The 14,606-nt window shown below is 37.2% G+C and overlaps 1 protein-coding gene across 1 annotated transcript in view; it reads right to left on the bottom strand.

The window, feature by feature from the left end:
* Positions 1-14,606, bottom strand: part of NGR-A5 (neuropeptide receptor A5) — a 126,996-nt gene that overhangs the window by 43,069 nt on the left and 69,321 nt on the right. The window lies entirely within an intron of this gene.

The following is a 14,606-nucleotide window of genomic DNA, read 5'->3' as shown; positions in this document are numbered from 1 at the left end:
AATTAATTTATTTTGTTTTATTTCTTATTAAAGGATGAAGTATATTATGACAATTAATATCCTCAGGCCTGGGAGCTTATAGGTGCACACATAGCACAATACAGCACATATAGCACATACGTATAGCACAATACAGATATGTCGCCGTTGTTTATCACACAATTAATCATGCGTCCACTGATGTCGTTGTCGTGCCGTGCCGGTGTCGTGTCGTCCAAAAAAAAAGACGAGAGAAGAGTCCCATTACGAGGCCAAGACGTAACGAACAAAGAAATTTAATACAAAGTTATTAAACGCACTTTTGAGTTCTGATATTGGTCCCTTGATGTATTGAAAAGTTTAACAATTTCTTTGTTAACTTTATAAAGGTAATTTAAATTGTTTGACTTCAAAATGTAATTAATTAAGGGCATGCGTATAAGCGAAATTTAACGCCGATGTTATGTTTCATTATCATTAGGAACATTGTTCTTGTATTATTCTTAAACTAAATTTTATTAATTAAATGTGTATAAGCAGTGATAGCCTTTTTTTTCTTGACGAGGGGGAAACCTTCAAAAGGTACCCGACGCCATGGGAGAGACGCCGGGTTATGTGGGAGTTTTACCCCACTGAGGTGAGATTATAATCGGTTGGTTGATGTAAGTACCTATCTGTTATATTATTTAAAAACTTTTTAAACTAAAGTTTTAATTGTTACTTCGGTTTTTGTATACCTAAATGTGGGTATTGATAAGTAGAATGCGGAGAATAACAATTGCGAACATGATTATAAGTGTTATTAGACTGATGATTCGGCTCCGCATGCTTGTGAAGGGAAAATTTCCCTGTTGTAATAGTTCCACTTCATATAATCACGCGATTGATAAATATTATGAGTCATCATCATCATCAACAACCCATTACTGTCCCACTGCTGGGCACGGGTCTCCTCTCATGAGAAGGATTAGGCCATAGTCCACCGCGCTGGTCAAGAGCGTATTGGTAGACTTCACATACCTTTGAGATTTTTTTTTTATAAATCTCTCAGGTATGCAGGTTTCCTCACGATGTTTTTCTTCACCGTTTAGCAAGTGATAATTAATTTCTAATACGCACATAACTTTGAAAATTCAGAGGTGCGTGCCTGGGATTTAATCCTCGAACCCTCGATCGAGAGGCCGAGTTTCTGAACCACTAGGCTATCACTGCTTTTATATATTAGAGTATATTGGTATATATTAGAGAATATTATGAGTATATTGGTATTTTAAACTATATTTTAAAGGTCAACCGAGCGGGGAGGTAAACCCCTCAATTTTTAACCTGAAGTAATTCTTGCGTTGTAGTATCTTGGTAGAACTAGAAGAAGAAGGTATTAAATGTCACTTGACTGAGACGATCATAGTTTTCAGCACTGACTCATCTGATAGGATTCAGGTAGATCTGTTCTATATGCAATTACCGATGTCCGTGGTGACACCTGGTGGACTGCACGTTTGCTACTTTTATCAAAAACCCTCGTTATTGTCATATTAAAAGTTGTTAAATTACAATTTCCCTCTTTAAACTTGTAGCATTTCGTCTTAACTAGTGTTACACGCGATTGCACACAGTTAGTACCCAGCATAAAACATTCAATTCTGTTATTCCAAAGAATGAATTACTAAGTGTTTACAAAAGAATAACTTATTTTGGTCCCTCTGTAAATTGTTTATCAATCAAATTACCTCTTTATACTTGTAGTATTTCTTCTTAACTAGTGTTACACGCGAATGCACACAGTCAGTACCCAGCATATAACATTCAATTCTGTTATTCCAAAGAATGAATTACTAAGTGTTTACAAAAGAATAACTTATTTTGGTCCCTCTGTAAATTGTTTATCAATCAAATTACCTCTTTATACTTGTAGTATTTCTTCTTAACTAGTGTTATACGCGAATGCACACAGTCAGTACCCAGCATGAAACATTCAATTCTGTTATTCCAAAGAATGAATAACTAAGTGTTTACAAAAGAATAACTTATTTTGGTCCGCTGTAAAATGTTTTACAATCAACAACTTGTCAGTTCCATTTAAATTTTCGTCGTAAACGTGCGTTTTGAAATAGCATCAAAGACTTAAAGAATTCGTGATGTTTGTGTTCATAATCTGGCGATCTGTTAACCGCTAGCGAATAATATACGAAATGAATTGAACAATGATTTGAATTAATAATTATTTTGTTTGTTAAGGATTGTCTTCTTAGTGTGTGTATGTGTATTTATTTTTTATAATATAGGAGTAGCAGACGAGCATGCACTCCACCTGCTGGTAAGTGCCTACTTCCGCCCATTGATATCTGTAATAAATCGTAGATAGGATTAGGTATTCCTACCTGAGGTCGGCCACAGATGCGCCGCTACCCCTGAGGTCTGAGCTGGAACGCCTCGGAATAGTCTGTCTCCCTTACCACACCCTTCAAACCGGGAAACAACAGTGCCTAAGTCTGTTGTTATTAGGTAGAAATAGGTGTGGCGGTGGTGCCACTGGAGTCGAACCACAAAAGGTTCTACCACCTTCAATTTTTGAACACTCAACAAACTACACACGTAAGTACATAATTTGGGAAACCTTGTAATTAATCTTTCAATTCAATATTTATAATGTTCAAATTCAATATTAATACGACAAATTATTAATTTTACTTTTATATAAAATTGAAAATGGTATAGAAATCTAATGAAGAAATTAAATATTTATAAATTTGGTAAGTATAAACATAAATATTAAGAGAAATCTTGGTACTTTGTTATAGATCGGTGGTTTTATAAGACGTCACATTTATTTTTAAAGGAGAAAACATTATGTACCTATGTATAGAACAAAAGAATCATTTTGTTGGATTAGAGATTAAGAATGATTGTCTTCTTAGTGTGTGCATGTGTGTGTATGTGTATTGAACACTCAACACACACTGTTACACACGTAAGTACATAATTTGGGAAACCTTGTAATTAATCTTTCAATTCAATATTTATAATGTTCAAATTCAATATTAATACGACAAATATAGGTATATATATGTCGGAGTGGTCACCTGTGACGTCATCAAATGGGTACTTCAGAACACAAGCTACACCTAAAGCACTTGGTGGAGCTTCGAGAGAGTCTCGGTGCGGCGGTCGTAAGGGACGAACGCATACAAAGCTACTTGGGAACTGACGAGTGAAGTTGACTCGCGCGCGCCGAGGAACTGTCTCCGTTTTGATAGTGTCCATTTAGTTGTAGTTCGATTAATTAAAGCCTTCTCAGTATAGTGATTTAAGGACTATGTATAGCATTACAAGTGATTAAGTTAAGAGACAAGCTAATGATAAGAATATCTGCGACTGTATACCTACGTGTACCTGTATCACACTTATCCTGACAAATAAGAAGTAACAAAGATGTCGGTTCGGGAATACATACAAAAAATCAACTAATTCGGCCATCCTGTTCCGACATATATATATATATATATATATATATATATATATTTAATATGAATGTTTTCTTTTATAGATTTCACCATATATTTTATATGCAGTACAAATGAAATTATTCCTCAATAGGTTTAGAGATCTTTTAGTTAAAATATGATTGTTTTAAAGACGCGAGACTTCTAAAAGTTAGAAGAAAATTAATAGAAATGCCAGTATACGCTAATGTATAATCATTTAATTTAATTATTGTAAAAGCTAAATGTGCTGAGAAAAAGGGGAAAGATAATACCTTCCTGAATATTATATTAAAGCTGCTATATTAAACCACGGGCTCAGAAAAAAAAGGAAAGACGAAACCTCTTTGAATAATACAGTCAGTAACTGAACATCATGGTAGACTTTGAGAATTTAGCTCGTTTTTAAAATTAAACTTTAAATTACACTGAAAAAGAATATAAAAGATTATACAAGAACGGTGTGAAAAGAGCTCTACTTCAAAGCCGGCTATGCATTGGCGACTCCTGGTGTTGCAAATGTTCATAGGCGACGTGACTGCTTTGAACCAGGTAGTCCGTCTGCCTTATCGTTATATTTAGCCTACATTTCTATACAATATACACACAAAAATCGACTTCAAAGATTCTGTTACATACCCAAATACATACATACATACAGGTTAAGCTAACAAAAGCGTGGTAAAACAACTATTCCACGTTCGCTCGTGGAGGCGCCTATTTTATATTTGATACTTTATATTAAAACGCAAATATTAATAGCAATAGAGAACGTATGTGTATGAACCTATGTATATGCGTTGTATTATATATGTCAATTTGCAATAAAAGTTCCAAAAGGTTAAGGCTACCTTTACGTTTCGTCTGAGCACGCTAATATTTCAAATTTACTTACATTGCATTTGGCAGTGTATTTGGCAAGCAAAATAACCACATAATCTGCATACGAGGTGCATATTTCACAAGCTTCCGTGCGACTTCACCCGCCCACGCACCCACGTGCATATTAAGGTGCCTTATACTAGCTGTCACTAGCGGCTTCGCTTGTATTCAGTGGAATTTATCTATCCTTCGAGACTTTTCGGGATAAAAGTATGACCTTTTATGATCTCCTAAGAACATGTGTACAAAATTTCATGATTCGGTTTTATAGTTACGATGAGTATGAAATAACCAAGTTTAAGGACTACAGTATTAATATGAAAACGTAGTCAAGTATCGATTTTTACCGATACTTATGAATTGGATTGCAATTAGATACAGTAATACGACGATAAATCTTACCAACATTGTCTTTTTTAATTTTCTTGTGACATTGCACATCACGTGACAAGAGTAAAAACAAAATTCTATATTGCTCAGACCACAAAGAGCACAATCCTGTGTATTACCTAAATTACTTAAAACACTTAAAAAAAACCCTGAACTTAGTGTTCGACTGAAAAACAAATCCGGTACAAAACATAGCAGACAGTCACGTGACGTTTTCAAAAAGGTTATAGGTACTAACACGCAATGTTTATTTAATTATACAGTTAGTCACTGTTTACGGTTCACGAAGGGTCGGTAGTAATAAAACCTTTGATAAACTTTACCTAACCTACTTTAGTTCATTTAAAGGGAGCGTTTGTTAAAATAGTTTCAAAGGTATATTTTATTGCCTTTGGACATATCAAATGGGATATATACCATCGCAATGTCTATTTCTGCCTAATAACAGAATTAGGCGCTGCTGTTTTCTGGTTTGAAGGGTGTGTAAAGTAAGGCAGACATATTTTTCTGAGGCGTTCCCGCTTATTCCTCAGGGGTAGTGGCGCAACTATGGCCGACCTCAGGTAGGAATATTACGCACTATTATTTTAGTTTAAAGGGGTATAGTCCGCGTAAAACTGCTAGTCCGCTCTGAATACAGAAAAAAAAAATTTTAACAAAAAAATAAAACCGACTTCTATGTCACTACAAAGTAAAAAATAATTGAAATAAATGTTGGTTTAGTACATATTTCTGAAGTCGGCGCTCAATATATTTCGTTTGATAACAGCGTGTCCAATATGAGCGCCGACTTCAGAAATATGTACTAAACCAACATTTATTTCAATTATTTTTTACTTTGTAGTGACATAGAAGTCGGTTTTATTTTTTTGTTAAAATTTTTTTTTTCACCCTTTTTAGTGATGATATGCTAACGTTTGTATTAATATTATGTAAAATTGTATAAATGTGATCATGAATAAAGGTAAGGTCTGAATAGATACGGATTGGACCCACCCGCTCGCAGGGCGCTGCCGCGCCCTTCTCGCTTAGTTTTATATTGTCTTATATGTTCCAACCTAACCTAACCAATTCTTTAAGCTTTATGAGATACTAATTATTGGCTAGGTTAGGTAGGAACAGATAAGTAAATAAATCAAACTAGGTGGTAAAACTCTGCGAGTGAACCGGTCCAATTTACCTTAATTCAATAGTTAAGAAAAGAAAAAGGAGTTGATGGTCAAATTTTTCATCATATATCTCTGTCTAGCTACTTCATTACAACAAATGTCTAATCTATATACTTTACATGGGAGGCACCTCTGCATCATCAGGATTGAAGAATTGAAGGTCATATTTTCCATCATATGTCTCTACTCAAAGACCTTATCATATATTCGTAAGCTCCAAATGCCTAAGTTGTATGGTTGAGGCAGGAGGCACTTCTGCATTATCAGAGTTGAAGAGTAGAAGGTCAAATTTTCCATCATATATCTCTACCTATCAACCTTATTGAATATTCATAAGCATCAAATGCCTGACTTGTATGGCTGAGGCAGGAGGCACCTCTGCATTATCAGAGTTGAAGAGTGGAAGGTCAAATTTTCCATCATATATCTCAACTTATCGACTTTATTAAATATCCATAAGTTCCAAATGCCTAACTTGTATGGTTGAGGCAGGAGGCACTTCTGCATTACCAGGGTTGAAGAGTTGAAGGTCAAATTTTCCATCATATCATGATAACCTAGACACTCAATGTTCATTTTAAGTTTCATGAGAATTGAGTGGGTAGAAGGTAAGTTGTCATAAAATATGTAAAAAGCAGGGGTAGTGATGATGAGTTCCACCCCATAACTTAAATTCTAATCATCAGAGCGTACTAATGTTAAGGTAGGAAAGTACCGCAACGAAACACCCTTTCATATGAAAAAAAGAAAATTAAAATTGGTTAAGAAATACTCGACTTATTCAAGTTTATATGAAATCGGGTTTTTCCAATTTTCCGGGAAAACTGGCGGAAATTTTCAAATTTCCTCGAAATGGGACCCCCTGTGAAACTAGCCGCATACAATGGTGTATGAATCATGTCGATCGGTCGCGGCATCGCGAAAAAATCGCCGAACAAACATAAAAAAAAAAAAAAAAAAAAAAAAAAAATATATATATACGGTCGAATTGAGTAACCTCCTCCTTTTTCGAAGTCGGTTAATGAATCGCGTCGCCATAGTAAATTGTATGAGTACTTGCTCGCAACAACCTCAGAGCGGACTAGTAGCTTGGTGTGGACTATAAGGGGAGGGATTTTCAACTTAGTGTTCGACCGAAGATCGAACCCGGAACAATACGTAGCAGTCACGTAATATTGTCAAAAGGTTAAAGGTACTAACACGCAATGTTTATTTAATAATACAGTTAGACACTGTTTACGGTTCACGAAGGGTCGGTAGCCGTCGTAAAACCTTCGATAAACTTTACCTACTTTAACCTAATCTACTTTAGTTATTCATTTAAAGGGAGCGTTTGTTAAAATAGTTTCAAAGGTATATTTTACTGCTCCTGATATTTTATTGCCCTTGGACATTTAAAATCGGGGACATACCATCGCCATACTATTTTTGGCGTAAAGAGGTTAATGTGTTTTCGGTGGAAGGGTATGGATTTTCCTCAAGCAATGTATGTAATTGATGTTAGGTATAACGCTTGTTCTTCATTTTTTATAATATAGGAGTAGCAGACGAGCATGCAGTCTACCTGTAAGTGGCTACTGCCGTCCATGGACATCTGTAATCAACCCCAGATCATTATCAATCATCAACAACCCATTACTGTCCCCCTGCTGGCACGGGTCTCCTTTCATAATGAAAAGGATTAGGCCATAGTCCACCGCGCAGGTCTAGTGCGTATTTGTAGACTTCAAATACATTTGAGATTTTTTTTATAGATCTCTCAGGTACGCAGGTTTCCTGACGATGTTTTCCTTCGCTGTTTAGCAAGTGATAATTATTTTCTAATACGCACATAACTTTGAAAAATCAGGCGTGCCTGGGATTTGAACCTCGGACCCCTCGATCGAGAGGCTGAGTTTCTTAACCACTAGGCTATCACTGCTGCTTCAACTCCAGGTAGGATTAGATATGATCGGCCACAGATGCGCCGCTACCCCTGAGCACTAAGCTGGAACGCCTTGGAAAAATATGTCTCCTTCACCACACCATTTAAACCAGAACACAGCAGAGCTTAACACTGTTATTAGGCAGAAAAAGGTGTGGCGGTGGTGCCGCCGGAGTAGAACTACAAAGAGTTCTACTATCTACAATACATAAGCCATATGTGCATGGGCTGTAGTAATCGCTTACCATCAGGTGTACTTTTTTTTTTTTTTTTATAATATAAGGGTAGCAGACGAGCATGCAATCCACCTGATAGTAAGTGCCTACTGCCGCCCATGGACATCTGTAATCAACCCTAGATAGGGCTAGATATTCCTACCTGAGGTCGGCCACAGATGCGCCGCTACCCCTGAGGACTAAGCTGGAACGCCTCGGAAAAGTCTGTCTCCCTTACCACACCCTTCAAACCGGAACACAGCAGCGCCTAACACTGCTGTTATAAGGTAGAAATAGGTGTGGCGGTGGTGCCGCCGGAGTCGAACCACAAAGGGTTCTACCACCTTATAAACTGCATACTTGCTACTCAAATCTTATAAAAAATACAAAAAACAGTTCTCATATTTTACATTTCTATATCTCATGGGGTTCGCGTGAGAGAGCACGAAGCATGTATGTGTAAGATATTTAACTTATGCCTGTATAAATAGAGTTGGTGCAGCAACAACACGCGTTGCAAGCCCCAAGAGACTATTTTAGAACGTAGTGCAAGATAGTTAAAGAAATAATAACAACGAAGTTACAGGGGGTCAAAAATGGGCCGAATTGCTTCGAGAAAAGAATGCTACGGCCGTGCCGCTTTTTTTGGCTCGACTTGGCGGAGGCACTGCCGTACCTGATTATGGAAAAGAGATACTAAAACTATGTTTGTCCCTGCCTGAAGCACCTTATAATATTTAATTTCTATTTTTTGATGTGAAACATCTATAGCCGCACGTAAAACCGATTTCTGGCGTGGTGACGCATGCCACGCTATACGATGGTATATATATACAGTCTATATGCAGTAGTGTGACCCTGTGTGGCGACGCGTCGCCATGCGCAATAACTATTACCAAAGTCACTGATTAAACGAATTAAGTAGTCACGATTTGAAATAAATTCGTAAATTTTTGTATTTAATGAAAATAAATGTTTATTCAATAAATAGTCATCGTTATCTGGAAAAAAATCGTAATATTTTATTTTATCATTATGACATATTTAGTTCCTATCACAATATGTTCTTTTCTGCATATTACTTTTACAAAATAATGTCGATGTTTCACATCTGCCAGGCGTCCCGTGACGGCTCACATTTTTTTACCTTACTGTCAAGGGCGTTATTCCCGCATATCTTAATACCCAAGTGCTCCTAAATTGGTAGTTAAAAAAAAACAAAATGGGGTTTTTTGGCGCGAAATAGTACGTTATTAAAATCGAACGAAGTGTGAGTAAAACTCGCGTCGAAAGGGTACCATTCTTTAACTGTAAATGAAAATTGGCGTTCGGTGGCATTTCATGACTATCGATGACAGTCGACGGTCGTTAGCGACTGCGATCTAATTTTTGTGGGTTTGTCGCTCGTATATCCGCGCTGCACAAGTCACTGCACAGATCCTTCTGTCGCAGGGCAATCAATGCCCCATGGCACGTCAGAAATGCCGACCTACATCGAGACTTGGAGCTAGCTCCCATTCAACAAGTCCTCAAGAATTTCTCTGAAGCGTTCTTCACTCGCTCAGAAAACCATCCCAAGCCTCTTATCAAAGGGGAAGCAGACTACACTGCCCCCATTCCATCCCGCTATAATAACCGTCGGCCAAGTAATATCTTGACCGACGCTCCAAACTCTCCTCGGACCTGGAAAAGCTCCTGGAGCTCCTTTCCGACAACTCATCTTCCCGATGAGTCAAGCCTTCAACCGGTGACACCTCCAATAGCCTTATAGCCTGGATAGTGCTTGATCGAGCTTTCACTCGCCTCCCTCTGCATGGGCTTGCCTAGTCCGTTTTCGTCTGAGCGCAAAAAAAAACGCACAGCAACCAGGACCTTAAAGTAGTATGGAATATGGATATGAGTCGTCATACGAAATGACGAGAATTCGAGGAACAATACACTAGTTAATACTGACGCGTTCAAATAAAACGAATGGTTCATTTTACGCCACAATAGCGATGAAATTGAAAAATGACGTGGCCTCAAACAAGCGCTTCGTTAGTTTCGTTTTTGGTTTGTTTTTAATTTAATTAAAACATAACACGTAAAAAAGTGACCCACTTAAAAAAAACAAAGCATAAGTTATAAAATCCTTATCATTACTAATATTATAAATCCGAAAGTAACTCTGTCTGTCTGTCTGGTTGTCTCTTCTTCACGCCTAAACCACTGAACCGATTTTAATGAAATTTTGTACAAAGATAGTCTGAGACCCGAGAAAGGAAATAGGATAGTTTTTATCCCGGAAATCCCACGGGAACTAGGGATGGCGACCTAACATCGATTAATCGGAGAATCGATCTTTTGGACCAAAAAAATCTATTATTTTAATCGATATTAGTAAGGATTAAATCATAAACTATGCATTTGATCAAGTGATGATCGTTAGCAAAGTTTTTGTCCATGAGTCCACGAAGGTTCCGGAGTTGGTACGACCAATTTTCGCCAGATGGCGCCACTGTAATTCCAATGAAGATACGAATTTTCAGTTTTATGTATGTTAGTATGTCATATTATTTTCTTTTAAACACGGGCGAAGCAGCAAATTCCAATCAGCGCTCCTAGCGAATTGTATCAGAACTAGGAAATCGTATGGGCCAATACGTAAACAAATACCATAACAGTCATATTTGTCGAAAAGTAAAAACTCCTGGTAAGGGTACTGACTCTGTCTATAGCTAAATGATCTGGGGTTGATTACAGTTGTCCATGTGTAGCAGTAGCCACTTGTCATCAGGTGGCCTGCTACTTTTGTAATATAAAAAAAGAAAAAGCGAAATAAAATCATACCGTTTCATAATATAGAAGGGCATGATTTTTTTGTGTTCACATACAATGGAGCTTGAACGCGTATGTGTTTTAAATACCTATCGCGCCCGCTCAGTCACGGGCCTTGCCTGTCAAAATATTATGTAGAAAAATGTTTTAGTCTGTCACCTACTGTCACGACACCTTGAGTGGGTCTACGGGATCGCTGAATATTCGCTAATATCTAAATTATGCATAAAAGAAATTTGCAACGAATTGCGAACCTCCTTTTAGCGAAGTAACTTAAATGGGTGGGCGATTGTAAATGTACTCGTTAGTAGAATTTTAACGGTTCACTGAATATGCTCGTAGTTCGCTTTAGAAATTTGCATTTTAGTTTAGCGTTTGTAGATATTATGTAAAGTATATTTGTAGTGCTATTTTCTAAAATGCGAATGTAAATTAAAATTTGTATTACTACAAAGTGCGGAAACTTCATAAATGACCCGCGTGGTAAAGCGGTCGCCATACCTACATATTTTTTTTATAATATTTTTTTTTTATAATATAGGAGTAGCAGACAAGCATGCAGTCCACCTGATGGTAAGTGGCTACTGCCGCCCATGGACATCTGTAATCAACCCCAGATAGGATTAGATATTCCTACCTGAGGTCGGCCACAGATGCTACCCCTAAGGACTAAGCTGGAACGCCTCCGAAAAGTCTGTCTCCCTTACCACACCCTTCAAAACGGAACACAGCAGCGCCTTACACTGCTGTTATTATATATTATATTATATACTAGCAGAACCCGCGGCTTCGCCCGCGTAAAAAAAAAAAGATGTAACAGACAAATACTCGTAACTGTAATCGTAAATTTGTACCTTTAACAATTTTAACGATAAAATAGCATTAATATTTAATTAATAAAAGCTTTTTTTCTTCACTGTGTAACTAAATTGGTCAAGCTTTCTTCAGAAACATACGCTAAAATTCTAATTAGTGGACTGTAATGAAACTTTCTTTAAAATATAAGTTTCATGTAGGATACAATAATTATTATTTACTCTATTCCATAGGAACCGTCCATGTTATATGCGGCCTTACATACAGTGGTTCTTTCCAGGGTAGCTGGCTTGGCGGTTAGAGCTCCCATTCTTGCTGCCCGCAACTCCCGAAGTCCCCCTTTAGTCTCGTACGACAGGCAGGGGATACTGTAGCCCTGTTCTAGCCCAAAAATTTTAATCCAAGGTCTATGTGTCTATCACATAACCATCACTAATCCATGCATAACCACAACCATACCCCACGGCAGGACAAAATGTTGGCACGCAGTGTGTCCAAAGTAGTTGCGATGTACCTAATCAGTATACCAAAATTACGCATTATCATATATGAAATTTGCACCCGTCCACGTTGTCGTGTATTTGTCTGAATAGACGTTATCTGAAATTTTACGTTTCTAACTTCGAACCTAAAAGATTCCCGTGTATATACATATAACACTTCTTTTACCTCCTTAGTAGAATTTCAAAAACATTTCTATGTACATATGTATCAATAAATACTTTATCATCAAATTTCTGAAAGCTAATTCAACACCTGCGGCAAGCCGACACCCACGGGTGGTGTATGGCCCGCGACTTTTCCTTGTGGCCCGTGGTTACTAATAATTTACCAAGTGCAAGTCCAACCCGCACCTTGAGCATTCCGTACAACTAAAATTTTTATTTACACATTTTGTGAAAATTTCAACTGTCTACCTCTAACGGTTTAAAAGTTAGTTGGAAAAATATCGAATAGCAGTTTGTTGTATGGGGACCCCTTTTTGTTTTCAACTTTTTTATTTTTAGTATTTGTTGTTATAGCGGCCACCGTTATGCATCCTCTGTAAGAATTTCAAATGTCTATCTATTACGGTTCCAGAGATAGAGCCCTGTGACACACGGACAGACGGACAGACAGTGAAGTCTTAGTAATAGAGTTCCGTTTTTATCCTTTATGTACGGAACCCTAAAAAACCGTCGATGTACACTTCAACACGCGTAATACATTCCCATGTTAAAAATATATGTTACGATGGCCCGTGGAATTTCACCCTACACTAAACCTCTCTGCACTCTGTTCTTTTTCCAGACACGCCAAAGGAAGTAACTTCAACAACGGTTTTAAAGAATCTTCCTTTACTTATAGGTTTCTAAAGGTGGTAGAACCCTTTGTGGTTCGACTCCGGCGGCACCATCGCCACACCTATTTCTACCTAATAACAGCAGTGTTAGGCGCTGCTGTGTTCCGTTTTTAAGGGTGTGGTAAGGGAGACAGACTTTTCCGAGGCGTTCCAACTTAGTCCTCAGGGGTAGCGGCGCATCTGTGGCTGACCTCAGGTAGGAATATCTAATCCTATCTGGGGTTGATTACAGATGTCCATGGGCGGCAGTAGCCACTTACCATCAGGTGGACTGCATGCTCGTCTTCTACTTCTATAGTATAAAAAAAAAATAGTACCCTAATGGTGGTTGATTGTTGAGTTGCTAAAATGCTGAAACAGATGTGTAAACAGAAAGGCATAATGCATACACCCTTCTATAGCAGTCTTAAGGGTTGATCTAAAAATCTAAAAAAAACCGTGTCTCAGATGCTTCATTGATTGAATTGATAATTTTTCATAGTGGTCGCTCCCGAATTAACGGAGTTTGAAATAAAATTCCAACCCCCATTTAACGACCTTAAGGGATGATTTTCCAAAAATAATGGTATAGGTGTTTAATTATTTTCTATCGAAAACCCAAATACCGATTTTTATACAGTTTACATTAAAACTGGAGGACTTTCATACAAACTTACAACCCCTATTTTACCCTCTTGAGGGTAGATTTTCCATAAATGGTGTTAAAAAGTTCTATTATTTCTAACAGGAAAGCCAAATGCAAGTTTTTATAGTCCTTGCTTCCGAATTAACGGAGTTTGGAATAAAATTCCAACCCCCAATTAACGACCTTAAGGGATGATTTTCCAAAAAAAAAATGAAATAAGTGTTTAATTATTTTCTATCGAAAACCTAAATACCGATTTTTATACAGTTTACTTCAAAACTGGTGGACTTTCATACAAACTTACAACCCCTATTTTACCCTCTTGAGGATAGATTTTCCATAAATGGTGTTAAAAAAGTTCTATTATTTCCAACAGGAAAGCCAAATGCAAGTTTTTATAGTCCTTGCTTCCGAATTAACGGAGTTTGAAATAAAATTCCAACCCCCATTTAACGAACTTAAGGGATGATTTTCCAAAAACAATGAAATAGATGATTCATTATTTTCTATCGAAACCCAGATACCGATTTTTATACAGTTTACATCAAAACTGGGGGACTCTCATACAAACTTACAACCCTTATTTAACCCAAATAAGGGTTCATTTTCTAAACGGTAGAATTATAGTTCCACTGTATCTAACCAGTGAGCCAATGTCTAACTTACATAGTGCTGGCTTTCAAATTGGCAAATTTTAAAATAAGCTGTTAACCCTTATTTTACCAACTTAAGGGTTGATTTTCCAAAAATGGTGAAATAGGTATTTAATTATTTTTAATCGAAAACCTAAATACCGATTTTGATAGCGTTTACATCAAAACTGGGGGAATTCTACACAAACTTACAACCCTTATTTAACCCACATAGGGGTTGATTTTCCAAAAACGGTAGAACTAAAGTTATTTTATATCTAACCAGCAAAGCAATGGCTAACTTTCATAGTGCTGGCTTCCAAAATGGAAAAA

The sequence above is a fragment of the Epargyreus clarus genome, unplaced genomic scaffold (assembly GCF_041222505.1).
Source record: "Epargyreus clarus isolate Ecla_fem2 unplaced genomic scaffold, WU_Ecla_fem_2.2 ptg000035l, whole genome shotgun sequence".
NCBI lineage: Eukaryota > Metazoa > Arthropoda > Insecta > Lepidoptera > Hesperiidae > Epargyreus > Epargyreus clarus.
This window is presented reverse-complemented; position numbering and strand designations above follow the sequence as displayed.